This window comes from Tenrec ecaudatus, chromosome 4 (genome assembly GCF_050624435.1).
Source record: "Tenrec ecaudatus isolate mTenEca1 chromosome 4, mTenEca1.hap1, whole genome shotgun sequence".
Taxonomy (NCBI): domain Eukaryota; kingdom Metazoa; phylum Chordata; class Mammalia; order Afrosoricida; family Tenrecidae; genus Tenrec; species Tenrec ecaudatus.
In genome coordinates this window covers 97,500,467-97,514,499 of record NC_134533.1, presented here as the reverse complement: position 1 = coordinate 97,514,499, position 14,033 = coordinate 97,500,467, and positions in this window count along the sequence as shown.

Below are 14,033 nucleotides of genomic sequence, written 5' to 3'. Positions count from 1 at the left end.
TATTAGATGTCCAGATAGTCAACTGATTCCATTTTAAAGTGTATTGAAACCTCTGTTTTCATGAAATATGAAGGTATTTTGGAAAAAATTATATCAGATGTTACATTCCAAGTGTACAATTTCTGACTATTTGATCCTTAAATGAACATTACAATATAATCATCATTCATCTAAGGATAAGAGTGTATGTATAGTTTAACATAAATATAGACAATAAATTCTTCTAACCTGTCAGACTGTTTTGGAACTAATAATATACTATACTGCTCCTTAACTTCAGCTCAATTATTAGTTACAGGTATGCATTCTCTGAAGTTGGGTTTTGGGAGAGAGAAAACAAAATTTCCTAGTAAACAGACTTATAGGAAAGGGTTTGGGGAATTCTGTAAAATCAGCATCATGCTTTTATAAAATAACTAGTAGTGATATGATAATATTAGTACTCTGCTGAGTGCAGAAATACTTTGAAAGTAGTGTTGCCTTGTCTTCTAAATTAATTTCTTTCCAGTTTAAATTTATCAGTCTTTCTTAGTCCATCAAACAATATGAGACCAAAACAATTCTTTGTATTGAGTACTCTCTGTTAATGGAATTGTCCTCTGTGACTTACAACACTCAAGCTTGAGATTTCTGATAACACTTCCTCTTGCACAAGTTTTGGATGAATGCGCATAATATATCAGGGAAATAATTTTTGGTTAAAATGGATTGTTTTGCAATGTGCCACCTAAAATTACCTTTAAAGGAAATCAATCACCAGTCTCCTCAGATTAGCTTGCTGAAATAGATCATTTCAGCTCAGATAATTTCCCAAGGTGATGGATGTTGATAAAAATGTAACATTAAAATTATAAATGAATTGTGCTATATCCGTTACCTATTTCCTACAAAGGCACTGAACAGACTTAGCTAAGTCATTCTTTCTTTACTAATAATTGGGCACTAATATTACAAAGCAATTGATATCAATGATACCTTCCATGTCATACCAACTATTTAAACTTGTGTGGCCTTAGTTCCTTATCATAAATGAAGAGTACTAGCCGGTGCACTCTCATTGGGCTGCTTGGAGGACGAAAGGCAGCAGTACAGTGGGTAAGCACCAGGCTGCGAATGAGTTAACCTTTCCAATCCACTAACTGCTCCACCGATGTAAGATGTAGCAGTCTACTTCCATAAAGATGTAGCACACCAGTCTGTCTGACCACAGGTGCAGAAGGGACCAGTCATCAGACATCAAAGAACTAAAGATTATATCAATGGGTGCCCACCTCCCTGATACGATCAATGAAGAGAAACGTCTGCATAAGCAAATGTGGTGAAGAAAGCTGATAGTGTCTAGCTATCAAAAGATACAGCATCTGGGTCTTAAAGGCTGGAAGATAAACAAGTGACCATCTAGCTCAGAAGCAACAAAGCCTATATGGAAGAAACACACCAGCCTGTGTGACCAGGTATCAAGCATCAAGGAACAAAAAATCATATCATTGAAAATGTGGGTGAGTGCAGAGTAGAGACTCAAAGCCCATTGGTAGCCAACCTGGACACCCCTTACTGAAGGGTTGTGGGGAGCAGATGAACCAGTCAGGGTGCAGGGTAGCAACAATGAAACATATAACTTTCCTCTAGTTCTTAAAAGCTCCCGCCCCCGCCACTATCATGATCCCAATTCTACCTTACAAATCTGGCTAGACCAGAGGATGTACATAGGTACAGATAGCAACTGGAAACACAGGGAATCCAGGACAGATGACTCCTTCAGGACCAGTGGTGAGAGTGGCCATGCCTGGAGGGTGAAGAGAATGTGGGGTAGAAAGGGGGAACTGATTTACAAGAATCTATGTATAGCCTCCTCCCTGGGGGAGGGACAGCAGAGAAGAAGGCAGTGGGGGGAGACATCCAACAGTTTAATATATGACAAAATAATAATAATTTATAAATGATGAAGGGTTCATGAGGTAGAGGGCAGTGGGGCAGGAGGGGAAAATGAGCAGCAGTATTAAGGGCTCAAGTAGAAGGCAAATGTTTTGAGAATGATGATGGCAACAAATGTACACATGTTCTTGACACAATGGATGGATGTATGGATTGAGATAAGAATTGTATGAGCCCCCAATAAAATGATTTTTTTAAAAACATTTTATTAGGGGCTCATACAACTCTTATCACAATCCATACATATACATACATCAACTGTATAAAGCACATCTGTATATTCTTTGCCCTAATCATTTTCTTTTTTTACATTTTATTAGTAAAATGATTTTTTTAAAAGATTTACAACATAGGTAACTCTATTAACAACAACAACAAAACTCAAGCAGACAAACCTCACGCCTAAGTCTAGCAGTTGATCCTGACCCGTAGCATCGCCTATGGCAGGGCCCTCCATCTTCACTGAACAGACAGACTCATCTTCCTCCCATGGAGCAGCTGACAGTCCCGGAAACTAACAGGGACAGTTCTACCCTCTCTTGCTAGGGCTCTATGCGTTGACATCGATGGCAGTGAGGTTTTGAAAAGTACTCCTGGGTCCACTTATGCATTGTCCTGACCAAACCTAGGCGGTATCCAGCTCTCCAATTTTTCCTGTCAGACAGCTGAGCTGACCTGTTAAATATCAAAGCAGTTAAGGGGCCAAAATATACAAAAATATACTCTGTTTCCATAAAAGCTACTGCCAGGATATAAGTAAGAGGTAGTTGGAGAAAGTGTGTCAGCTTCCTAGGAACGGAACTTGGGTGAGAGTCAGATGGATCTGTACTGAGCGGGGACCATCACTGCTCGGAGAGCCTCGAGCACAGAGATCCTACAGTTGTGGGGAGATCTGGGTGGACACTGGGGTGAGAGGAAAATTGCTGAGTATTCTGAAATTGTGGGGGGAAGTGTCTTCCAGTTTGTTTTGCTTCCTGGTAAGGAGATTTTGCCTGAGCTGCCCGAGGAAGATTTGGAAGCACCTGGGCTAGAGATGGAGCTATTCCCTTCAACATGGGCTGGTTGAGAGAGGGCGGCTGCCTCTGTGAGGCCTTTGTAAACTGCCTTTGGTTAAGCTTGAAAAACCAAAAACCACTCCGATGTGTTCAATCAAGAACTTAAAGCCTCAAGTCCCTCTTTCTGTCTGTGCAAAAGGTATCCTCCATTTGAGGTTGGCTCTTGCATCAGAGATGCCAACCACTAGGTCAGTAGTTGAACACAAGCCACTTTTACTATCCAGGGTTCCTATACAAGCCCTGGTAACGTAGTAGTTATACGTTGGGCCACTAACTACAACATCAGTAGTTCTAAACCACCAGTCGCTCCTCGGGAGAAAGACGGGACTTTCTACTTCTGTCCAGAGGCCGTCTTCAAAACTCAAAGGAACAGTTCTGTCCTGTCCTGGATGGCAGTAAGAGAGGCAGTAGTCACAGCAGTAGGGGCCTTAAGAATTTGAGGGTAGAAGATCTTGAATCTGAACATAAGCAAAGTTCATACATTATGATTATTCAAGGCTGTCCCTGATACCTTGGTCTGCAACCACAAGAACCAAATGGCCTGCACACAGCAAGAAGGCCTTATGAGAGTCCAGGAGCCATAGTGAGTTAGACTGCTGACTACACGGTCAGCAGGTAGAAATTAGCAGTTGCCTAGAGGAGCAAGACAAGGCTTTTAACTTCTGTAAAGAGTTTCAGCCACAGAAATCCACAGGGACAGTTCTGCTCTGGCCTACAGGGTTACTAGGAGACAGAATTGATTCAATGACAATAAGTTGAATTTTGACCCCTTTTTTGAGTATCAGTTTTCTCATCCTAACATTGAACCAAATTGTCTTAGCTGTCAAATTATCCTGAAAATAAAAATAGTAACATGTATAGGAAAATGCTTTCTAAGCCTAAAATAACTATTGTGTTTTGTTCCATACATCTTCATACAAATTTCCTAAACTTTTTTGCTATAATCTCATTTGCATGTCCCCTCCATTTCAAAGGCCTGCATGATCCCCATGTGTACGTTGCAATGCACAGAAACAAAGCACTTGTAGATTTAAGGTGCATCTCAGGAAAATAATTGATTAGATCTTAATTCCATGGGACCCCATCCAAATGTGGCTTTGGACAGACGAAGAGTTCGAATAAATGAAACAAAGAGGCCTGACCTAAAACAGGTCTGAAGAGACCAGTGGCAAGGGAGCCCACGCGTGATCTCAGAGTCACCCTGGGGGGTCTGCTCTTCTGGCTAACTGTCCACACCTCTGACAGGTGGCACAGGTGTGCAGGGAGCTTTTGGAGGCATGGCTCCTAGGAGACACATCCTGAGATTTAAGATCATGCACAGTAAAATCCAAACCGATACTTGAGAAATCTTAGCATTTGGCTCTCGGATGACGAAAAGACAGCTTGCCCCTTTTCACACACACATGGTGTCACAGACTACAGACCCAGCAGCCCTGAATTTACTAAGCAAGACCTAAGTGGAACATAAGCTGATGCTTTAATAGAATGAGGACGGATGCTTCTGGATCCCATCAACATTCATTTCCCCAGCTCCTGTGCACCTTTTCTCAGGGAGGAAATCAATCTCTCTGAAATGAGGAAATGAACTGTGTCACTAGCCCTCGGAGTTATGAGCAAAATATATGGTGGATGTTCAGTCTCACAAAGGCACAGCAAATAATTCTGCATATCGAAAATGTCATGTTGACCCTCAGATGATTTTTGCATATATTTACCAAAAAATCTTACTCTATTTGAGATAAGTTTTCAAATGATCCTGCCTGGATCTTTGTATTTTCGCTTTTAAACGGTGGGACAGTGATAGGTAGCTATTTCTTTTCTCTTTCTCTCTCTTTGTGTTTCACACGCATTGCGCTGCTGACCACAAGGTCAGCAGTTTGAACCCACCAGCTGCTCCAGCACAGAAAGACAGCACTTTCTACTCTTGGAAAGAAGTACAACCTCGGCTCCCACAAGCATAGCATCCCTCCCCACCCCACCCCGCCGGTCTACTGGAGTCACTGGGAGGCAGAATCTCCTTGATGGCAAGGAGGGTGTGTTGGGTTTTGTTTTTGAATAGCCAGAAGGGACTTTAGAGACCACGTAGTCAAATCCTTCCACTTTAGGGAGAGCTCATAGGAGTGATCTGTTTGCTCAGAGGCACAAAGAAGGAAGTGGTAGAACTGAGTCTCCAACTAAGGTCACCGCCTTCTGTGTATGAAGGGCATCATAGATGGTGGAAAAGTCCATTATCTTTTAATTAATTTTTCTACATAATTTTGAAGTCCGCTCCTATAGTTCTTTTCTCTACCCTATATGATTTTCAAAGGAAGTATAAATAAGTTGGTTTCTACTGATAAGTTTCTACTTAAAGGTGGGTGAGAACCTCTTTGTAGGCCGTGGCTGCATATAGGGTAATGGTTAAGATCATGGGCTTGATCCATTCAACCTATTTTTCATAGACCCAATCGTGTCTCACAAGTCTTTCATCTCTGTGACATTGAACACAATTTCTTTAATAAAATGTAGAAAAATGACAGAACCTATCTCTCATAACCCACACAAGAATCCTATATGCACATTCACATAATGTGTCTAGCACTAAGTCAGAAATATACTGAATGCCTAATAGAAGATAGTTGCTATTTCTATAGAATCTCTAGGGCTGCACTTAAGCGCTGGTCTAGGAGAGATGGCGGTTTGAACCAACCCAGAAGCACCACGGAAGAAGTGCTTGGTGATCTGCTGTAGACCCAGCCCAGCTACACAACCCCGTGGAGCAACCACCCTGAAACACGCGTGGTTGCCACGAGTTGGAATTGACTCTATAGCAATGAGTTACTAGTTTTCCGTCTGCATCTGAAGAACAGAAATTTTCTAGAATACTTTTTATGCTCAGACCTTTCTCTAGTGATGACTGCTATAATCCATTGTCTTTGGACTCCAAGTAATTTTGGAATTTGAACAAATTGAAGTGCTAAGAAAAAATCAGAGCTTTCAATTTCCATTAGAAAGAGTGGTCCACGATATCTGATCAGAGCCATTGGGAGCAGATGAAGGGGGAGGATAGAGTGGAGCACATCCTGGCCCACCAGGCCTTGATGACAATGTTCCCGATTAGAGCAGCCAGTCCACAGAGAGGACCACATGGCCGGCCCCACTATGAGACTTGATGTCTCTCACTGACCCATAGCCCTACAGGGGACAACAACGGAGACATAGTGTGGGAATTACGTCCGATCTGATCCCGCCACACTGAGGCAAAGCACTAAGGGGGCAAAACAGAACAGCAAGGGAAGGAGCAGTAAGTCCCTAGGGAATGCTGAAGGTGGAATTTGGGGCTAGGGCATGGAGCTTCAACAGACTGGACTGGAAAACACTCCTAAGTGCCATTAAACAGTCCTTGAATTAACTACAAGCTTTTCTTTCTTGATGTGTTTTGGTTTTTTTGGTCATTGGTTTGTTGTTGTTTTGTAGTACATTGTTGCTGGTTTTGCTCTGTCTTGTTTTCGCATGTTTTTATATCTGCAAGTCTGTCTACATAAAATAGGCTGGATGAACAATCTGGAGGAGAAAACAACAGGACTGACAATTTCAGGGGGACATGGGAGAGGGAAAGGTGGGGGGAAAGGAAGTGGTGTTAACAAACCCAGGGACAAGGGAACAACAAGTGATCCAAATTGGTGGTGAGGAGGCTGTAGGAGGCCTGGTAGGCATGATCACAGGTAATATAATCTAGAGGAATTACTGAAACCCAAATGAACACTGAACATGATAGTGGGGCAAGAGGAAAGTCAAAGGAAATAGAGGAAAGAGCTAGGAGGCAAAGGGCATTTATAGAGGTCTAAATAAAGGAATGTACATATGTAAATATATTTATATATGAGGATGGGGGAATAGATCTATGTGCATATATTTATAGGTTTAGTATTAAGGTAGCAGTAGCAGAAGGACATTGGGCCTCCACTCAAGTACTCCCTCAATGCAAGAATACTTTCTTCTATTAAATTGGCATTCTATCATGTTCACCTTCCCTACATAACCACTGAAGACAAAGTGGGTGAATAAGCAAATGTGGTGAAGAAAGATGATGGTGCCCGGTTATCAAAAGATATAGCATCTGGGATCTTAAAGGCTTGAAGGTAAACAAGCAGCCATCTGCGTGATCACGAGGTGCTGAAGGGATCAGTTATGAGGCATCAAAGAGCAATATCTCATATCATTGTGTGTTCACCTCCCTGATATGATCGCTGAAGACAAATGGGTGCATAAGCAAATGTGGCGAAGAAAGCTGATGGTGCCCAGTTATCAAAAGAAACACTGTCTGGGGTCTTAAAGGCTTGAAGGTAAACAAGTGGCCATGTAGCTCAGAAGCAACAAAGCCCACATGGAAGAAGCACACCAGCTTGTGTGATCAATAGGTGTCGAAGGAATTAGGTATCAGGAATCAACAGAACAAAAAATCATATCATAGTGAATGAGGTTGGGGAGTGCGGAGTGGAGACCCAAAGCCCATTTGTAGGCCACTGGACATTCCCTTACAGAAGGGTATCAGGGAAGAGACAAGCAAGTCAGGGTGCAATGTAGCAACGATGAAAAATACAACTTTAGTCTAGTTCCTAAATGCTTCCTCCTTCCCCACTATCATGATTCCAATTCTACCTTACAAATCTGACTAGACCAGAGGATGTACACTGGTACAGATAGGAACTGTACAGTGAATCCAGGATGGATGATCCCTTCAGGACCAGTGGTGTGCGTGATAATGGGAGGGTACTGGGAGGGTGGGTTGGAAAGGGGGGGACCGATTACAAGGATCTACATGTGACTTCCTCCCTGGGGGATGGACAACAGAAAAGTGGGTGAATGGAGACGTCTGACAGGGCAAGATATGCCAAAATAATAATTTATAAATTATCAAGGGTTCATGATGGAGAGGGGAGTGGGAGGGGGAAAATGAGGAGCTGATGCCAGGGGCTTAAGTGGAGAGCAAATATTTTGAGAATGATGAGGGCAATGAATGTACAAATGTGCTTTACATAATTGATGTATATATGGATTATGATAAGAGTTGTATGAACCCCTAATAAAATAATTTTAAAAGAAAGAAAGAAAGAGTTATCCACACAGGATTTTTTACACCAATGTCTGTTATTCCAATTGGAGAACAATGTAAGAGTTTTACCAAAGGAGAGAAAAGTCAGTCCGGCTCGTCTGCCTTTGTTCAGGGTGCTCTCAGCGTGGAAGGCCAGGCTCTTTCCTGCCTCCCCACTTGTATTGTTGTTGGTACCATGGAGTTGGCTTTTGTTGCTCATAAAATGAAACATCTGTGTGTCCGACACCATCTCTATGGCTATTGGTATCTTTGGGCTCACTGTTGTGGTCTTCCATCCTCAGGGCCTTATCTTCCAGCACAAAATCCTCCTTTCCTAAGTCTCGGTTGAAGCAGTGGAGACTGCACAAGCACCGTGTCATGTCCTGGCCCCTCAAGACGCCGGTAGAGTTTCCTACGAGCAGGTCTTAGCGTGGCTGCTGCTTCTAGGTAGTCTTTGGCTTCCCTCCCACTTCAGGAACAGATTCCATCTCTGGGCCAAAGCTCCCTCTACTTTGACTACAACAGAATCTAGGGCTGTAGTGTGACATCATACTGGAACACGGACCCCAGTGCCATATGGCCTGGTTTGAACTCTGGCTCTGCTCTTTCGTGGATATTTCACTTTGGATAGGTTACACACCTTTTCAGTACCTTGATTTCCTCCCTTCTAGAACAGAACTTTAAATAGTTTCTATATTTGAGGTCCTAATGAGGATGAAGTGGGTGAATTTAATTAAGCACATAAATAATGCCAGTTAGCTATTATTATTACCTCAGGGTATCATAATTTGTCAGAGTGGCCTTGCAGTGTATCCAAGAAGAATAAACTCTAGATTGTCTCACCATTACAGTCTCAAAGCCAATTAACCTGCTCCTTGGATGAATGGAGGTATAGAACGTGAGATCTCACAAGTTGGGAACTATATTTCATTAGACAGACTCGAGTTAGCACATTTTGCAGGACTAACTCTTTATTGGGGCTCGATGAAGTTCTGCTCTTCCTAAAGCTGTCCCAGCACCTTCTCTCTGCCAAGTCTGGGAATTAATTGCTGATCGCTCTGTTTGTGCTCCTGGGTTCTCGCAGTCTCTAGTGGGTTCCTTCCCTGCAGCACTTACGCATGGCCGTTCGTGTCCATGTTTGCACTTCGATTTTGTGGCCCAACTCCTGGCATCCTGGAAGATGAGCAACAATTATCCTACTGTATTCCTTCATCACCTGGTGCAGTGTAGATGCTTAGTGCATGTTTGTTAATAATGAAGCTAAACAACCATGATGTGGAGGCACGGTGATCTGGGACACGCCGAGAATCATGACTACTGAGTCCAGGCTCCCTCATATGCTCTGCGGTCTATTATTCAGCACTCCAGGTCAGAATCTCTCCCCATCCTCCACCATTATTCTGGGTTCTGTTTGGGATCTTATTGAAAAGGGAACAAGTCCTTCTTCTTAATTTAAGCTACGGATCTTTCATGCTATTCCTAGGAGGTGTCAGGCCAGCTCGTTATAATTGGGCCTTGAGATCAAGTTGAAGCAGCAACATCTCGTCGGAAATGCAAGTTGTAGTGGAACATAGCATCCGATGTTGCACGTGTTTTCATTGCAATAGCACTCATGTCAGAGTCGGAGCACACGCTCTTCCCCAGGTTTGTTAATTCAGCCAACATGTCATTCTTGTCAGAGTGTCGACAAAGGTCCATTGTGGACGTAAAAAGTGTAGCCTTCTGGAAAATTGCTGTTAATATTAGTTAGCTTTTGAAGCCAAGCTGCTTTTTCCCTCATACCTCAGCATGAATATTTCTATGTGTGTTTGCCTTTTATAAAGGAACTAATTTGTTAAAGTATCTTAACACAACTAGTAATTAGGCATTAAGATTATCCCCAAATTCTTCCAGAAAACTCTAGGTCACATAGGTTTATGCACGCCTAGCTAATGAGTCAAACTCATTAAAAAAATTCATTTGTCATGCTTTTTTAGAATGAGTCTATATCCTTTTATTACCCAGTACAAATCCTTTGCACATCAAGCCCAGAGCATAAAATTAAAATTGCATGAAATTTGATCTCTTTCTTCATTAATCACACTAGCTAATTATACGCAGGTGTCAGACTTGGTCTAATGGCAGATGCTTCCCTGACCCTCAATATCATGCTGAATATTTGCTGTGTACACTTAAATGGGAACAGATTTATAATGTAAACCATATTCTTTTCATGATACACATAAGTCCAAGGATTTTTACCTGCACTGTAGTTAGAGAAAACTTTAATTAGGACTATCTGACAGCTCATCTAATGATAATGAATTTAAGGGTTTAAATAAATAAAAAGATAAAGAAGTATAAAATAGGTCAAATTAATTTTTAAACATTAAATATTCATTTAGAGAGTATTTTAGCATCTTCTTATAAATTTGTTTAGCTTCCCTAACATAATCTGACACCTGCAATACAAACCCAAATAGTGGCAATTCTATAATTCTATAAACAAAATAGTGATGCATCTAACAAAGTGGGCAGCCCATAATGGCAGCTTGAAAGGGTTTATGTAATGATCATTAGTTGAGTCTTGCACAGGCACGGATGTCTGATATAAGACATTGGTTCCTTGTACCCATAGTAACAGACAATTTGAGCAGTTAGAATGAGCATTTGTGGTGAGGCCAATTTAGAGCACGTTTCATCCTGGGTTTACCTCCTTTCCTCTTATTTTTATTCAAGCAGAGACTTTTGTGTCCTACATTCCTTGTGTGTGCTTGTGTTGGTGGGGATGACGACTGTAGAACAAAGAGCAAGAAGGACTAATCAACATACTTTGTTGACAATGTTGTTGGTGGAGAAAGGACAATTTTTCTTTTTTTCTGCAGTAAATAGGACTGGAACTTCCAGGCATTCACAGGTAAGCATGCGAATATAGACCCAGCCATCATAGCTTTCAAAAAATCTGCTAAAAATTTGATCATAGACCTAAAAGTAAGGTACAAAATGATAGAACTCATAGAGGGCAGCATAGGAGAAAGTCTCCCTGACCTTGGGCTTCTAAAGGATTGTTTAGCTATAATATCCCAAGCACAAACCACTGTACTATTGAAAGAATAAAAAGACTAGCTACACATTGGGAGGAAACATTTATAAAACACCGGCTGATGGAGAACTCTGTCTAAAATATACAGAGAGCTCTTTAAATTTAACAATAGCAAGACAAACAATGCAGCCAAAAGATGAGCAAAAATTCTGAGCAGATTCCTTCTCAAAGTAGATAAACAGATGGCAAATACACTTATAAAATGCTCAATATCACATGTCTTTAGAAAATTACACATAATATCATTTCTTGGCCTTGTGGCTTAAGATCAAGTGTAGAAAATTACACACGATAAAGTTAAACAGAACTCAAGAGACAACTTCCATCAATTTGTAGAAAAGAAAAAAAAAAGTTCTTGATGGAGTCCAGCTCCGGGAGGGAGGGTTGAACTGGCTACCTGAGGAGGTGTAGAGTCGGCGAACACAGATGAGATAGACACGAGAGATGTTCTGGTGGAAGCAATCTCTGCTGAGTTCTTCCAAACAGCTTTATTTATACCATAAAGTTTTGCAGACAACTACATAAAAACAATGCTTTATGATTAACTCCAAAATCACCCTTATTGTTTCCACTAAAACCTGATAAAGACCATTATAAGGTTTGTACATTTTTCTATCACTTTCTATCCTCTTCCTGGTTCTTTCCCCCTGTACTGTTTGTCTTATACGTCACATACTATTCTTGATTGAGGTGTTCAGAAAATTTTGTTAGACTCATATCCTACTCACTGCCCTATTTTTTTGCTCACAATGTTTCTTTCCTGATTGACTAATTTAACATAATGAAACTACCTCATGTGCTACTTCGAAGCCTAATCTACAAGCAGAGTTAAATGCTTCTCAGAATTAAATATTTTCCTTTACAAGCTTTCCCATGGTAACTGTTCCATTGTCTACCTATGTCTCTTTTATTTTTTATACTCCTGAGGCACCATGGGGAGCCAAACCATCTGATTCTTTGCCAAAGACTTAATGTTTCCCCTTTGACATGTTTTCTATTAATGTTAGCCATCCTCTCTCCTATGTAAGCCCCTGGCCAAGGTAAAGGGGTGTCAGTTGAGGGAAGCAGTCTATAAGGTCCTCAATATCGGAGAAGCCAAGAAGACGCTCCCACTACCTAATCTGAATGGAATCCAGGGTGTTTTGGTGGGTAACATTTTCTCCTCTGACCTCAACTTTGGGGTTTCTCCCTCGCTCAATTCCCACATATCGTCCTCAGAATTCCCAAAGATGTCTCGCTGACTAAGCCTCTCCAATGCCTCAGTTACTTCTCAAGACTGCCCTCGCATCCACTCCAGGTGCAGTAAACATGACAATACACAAAATTCTCAAGAATGGATTAGACAAGAGTAAATATTTGAGGGATGTTGGAGACCCTCCCTGGGAAGTTCTGCTCTGCAGAAGCTTCGTCCACCAGGCTGTAGCTTTGCTAGACAGCAAGGCTGAGATGGCTCCCAACATCTTCTTTCCTACTAGCTGCCCTGGTGGGGTCATGGTTACACGTTGGGCTGCCATCGCCATGGTCAGCAGTTCAAAACCAACAGCAGGTCTATGGGAGAAAGACTGGATTTTCTACTCCCATAAACAGTCTCAGAAGCTCATAGGATCTCACTATGAGTCAACATTGACTTGATGGCAGTGAGACTTGAGTGGGCGTGGTAGTTACATAATCTGGTGTCAATTTGCAAAGGGGTGGAGTCTAGCCTGTCAATCAGGTCGCAGCTTGATGGTCTCATTTAGAGGCTCCTAGGAGATCAATAGCTCACCGAAGGCCAGATATGCACAAACTCTGCTTATTCCCCATGAGACATTCTTGTTGACAAGCCACATGGAGCTACACTGAAGGTAGAGGAGACACATGGAGACCCATGCCAGCACTGAGATGCTTCCATCACCACTGGAGCCACAAGACTTTCTACCTACTTGCCTGTGATACATTCAGCATCATTGCATGGCTGCATGAGTCTAAAGAGGAATTTATGGACTAGTACTGACTTATGGAATAATACTGGATTTATGGACTTGATCTGGACTGGGCTGGGATGTTTTCTTAATGTACAATTGCTTTTAGATATAAAGTTCTTTCTTACAGATATATGATCGTCTCTGGATTTGTTTCTCTAGTCAACCCAGACTAGCACAGTTAGCATCTTAGGCTTTATTTTTGCTACACATTAAAAAAAACTATATTCCTTTTTTATTGAAAAAGACTTCTCTGGAGAAGAGAGTTGTAGAAAGTACATCGTTAAAGGGAGAAAATAAAAGCTAAAGGCAAAATTAGATAGAAAAAAAGAAAATTGAGAAGGAAATAAGAATATTAAGAATAAGGATAATATAAGAAACATTTCACAAGTGAGAAATATTTAAGAAAGGAAAAGGGGCCATTATTTCATTGAATTAATATTAATTATTAATTAATTAATAAGATGGCACACTTCTTGTGTGCCAGGTGCTGGTGTAGGCAGCTAAAATTCAGTGTTGAGAACAAGACAGTCTAGATCTTTTTCTCCTTGGAAGTTACATTGTAGCAAGGGAGACAGGCAATAAGCAATTAGATAAAATGACAGTATGCATGAAAAGCCCTTAAACAGTATCTAATAGTATCTAACACAAAACCACTGCTCAACAAGTATTGCAGTTATATATATGTAACAGTGAAATCCAACAATTATTTTGGACAATCAAGCACTTGGCATTCCCCCTTGGAGGTCAGGTTTCCACTGTGTTGAGATTTTAGAGATGGTCACAATGTTCATCAATTCTAGAAACTGTCTTTGCGTCTGATTTCAAGGTAACTCATTTTGGAGAAAGTTCTGGCTTGCTCATGTGTTGCCCATAATCATTTCCTACTGCCCTGCAGCTATGGTGCCACTGTACAGAATACATCA